We start from the raw sequence: 2,560 nt of genomic DNA on the forward strand, positions 1-2,560 counted from the left end.
AAAAATGTCTAGAAAGCATTTTGATAAGATTTTCCAAGCATTTTTTAATTTGGTTTGAATTCTTTAGAAGAAGTTGAATAGAAGCATTCAAGCTTGTGCACTTAAGTCCATTCAAGCATGAGATGATCTTACTCTCCGCTGTTGTTTATGATATGGTTGGCTTAGAAGCCTTGACGTCTCGAAGAGCATTTATGGATACAACCATCCAATATATCCAAGAAAAAGGGTAGAGGCATCATTGTCCCTTCACTGCCGACTAAAGCCACTGTTTTGAAACCATTTGTGTGTATTGGGGGTGACTGTGTTGCATGTGGGAAACCCTTCTCAGCTAACCACATGGTAGGGTTCTTCTTGCTAGAACGTCAACCCATTTTTCTTTCCAATTCTATGTGGCACTATGGCAGAGTGCACTCACCCATTGTGCACAGTAAAGATTTTAGAAATTGCCAAGTGCTCGGCACTCGGAATTGAGTACACAGAGCCGGAGGGTGGGTTCACTATAATCAACTTAAATCCACTTGTCATGAGATAAGTCCCTTAACATGATTTTTTTATTCACAGAAACCAATGCTAACAAAATTTCTCGCCTGCTTGAGCTTGACAAGAACAATACAGAAGTGCTTGAACTTGACAAGAACAACATAGAGCTATTTGAGGGTTTTCAGCATGGCAAGGCTATTGTAAAAAGTGGGGATAGAGTGGAGGACCCCGAGGCTGAACCCTTCGTGGTTGAGAACCATGGCAAGGAAACCATTGGACATGACTCTAGCAAGCTCTCAACCGACAACTAGGAAGGTAATGAAGTGCATATATGTAGTGTTTCATTTTTGTTCGAGCAGATTTTGGTTTTTTTCCCCTAGACCTTATTGTGATCCCAAAGGATAAAGTGGAGGACGCAGAAGATGTGGAGACATTACTAGTAATTGAAAATACCCTGAGGAAGAAACACAAGTGACAATAAGAGGAAGGAGTGCATCATCCAGATCCAAAGAAAAGTACTAATCAAGACCCCCCCAAAACCCGCGCACATCAAAAAATTTAAGTTCCATGTGCTTTTTGTGCTATTTAATTATTTTGCATATAAGATATATTTTTTGTCTCATGGTGTCAATCTTCACTAAATTTAATGGGTGTGGTTTTTTGGGTGCTATAGTAAAAATACAAGTGATTGGTAATGTTGGGCACCATCATTGTGCTCAAGAAGACATGGGGCACTTTGATCGGGAGACACAGCTAGTAACTCAATTTTGTGTCCCTCACCTTTCAGAGGATAATAGGCCTGCCTTGATCATTAATATTAATGATTTGCTTATTGTCACTCACGACAAGAGAGAGGGACCAAGGCCGCCTAACGTGGACATGCTGCACTTTTGGAAGGTGAAGCAGGACAACAATCTGAACCACTATGTGCACCATTTTGTAGAGTGGTTTGTTCTTGGGGCTAGCCAGATTGTTGAAGTGTATGTCTGGAACACAAGCCCTTACCAAGACCTAGAAAAGAGGTTAGAATTGTGCTTGCCTCAGGCCCATAGGTGCTTGAATGGGTGGATTGCAAAGGAGGCATGCACTAGAAGCTCATGGCTTGACGAGCAAGGGGAACATATGCTCTTTCTAGTCTTGGAAACTTTTTGGAATGAGTTACCACAATTCAACAAAAATAACACCCTCCTGCTAGATGACAAATATCCCAGGTGCTGCTTGAACGACGAAGACTCCTATGTTATCTTGCCTTCTTTAGAGGACCAGACGGAAGACCAATGGGAGAGGTTTATGCATCATGAAGTTTTGCCATTTGTCTATGAGTGGAAAAAAAATGATAATCAATCAGAGTTGATCACTGCTTGTAAACTCGATGCTAGAAGAAGAGGGTGGCAGACTCTTCAAAAAGCTGAATCTGTGAGGGAAAATTTATCAAGCTGCAAAGGCAAAGTGCTGCCTCCACCACCTCCACAACCACGTTATAAAAAGCTGCCTTCTGATCTCGGGTCTCAACAAAAATCTTAAGAGTTGTGTACCTGTGATCATGTATGTAGATACCCATGATGAGTTTGATAGTGTAACTCATGATGAGGACTTCTTTTATTTTCTAAGATGAAGAAAAAACCGACATTATATTACGGATTTCAATACCAATTTCTAATGTAGAAACATGATTTGCTATTCAATTGACCATTTTGTTGTGCGCCTTGTAAGATGTCTTATTATAAGCTGATTTTAAATTGTTTTAGTAGTTTTTCTTAGGGCCTTTGTAGAAGATAAATATGAGTGGTTAGTGGGCAGAAGTGCAAGCTATACCACTTGTGAACTGTGGACCACATGCAAGTGGTTGAAAGCCATTTGCATTATGTAAACTGGTAGCCACTAGCAAGTGGTTAAGAACCACTTGCAAAGGCCTTCTAGACCACTTTCTAGGTTTTCTATTCCACTTGCAACCACTTTGAAAGTGGTTCTGAACCACTTGCTAATGGTTAAGATAGCACTTGCCAATGGCTCTAAACCTTTTTCTAGTGGTTAAGATAGCACTTGAAAGTGGTTTTGTACCACTTCCAGTGGTTAAGAA

At 40.5% G+C, this 2,560-nt stretch overlaps 1 pseudogene; it reads left to right on the forward strand.

The window, feature by feature from the left end:
• Positions 1-542: 542 nt before the first annotated feature.
• On the forward strand, positions 543-2,004 carry LOC147424110 (uncharacterized; annotated as a pseudogene).
• Positions 2,005-2,560: the final 556 nt, after the last annotated feature.

The sequence above is a fragment of the Adiantum capillus-veneris genome, chromosome 26 (genome assembly GCF_014529385.1).
Source record: "Adiantum capillus-veneris isolate H3 chromosome 26, ASM1452938v2, whole genome shotgun sequence".
NCBI classification, from domain to species: Eukaryota; Viridiplantae; Streptophyta; class Polypodiopsida; order Polypodiales; family Pteridaceae; genus Adiantum; species Adiantum capillus-veneris.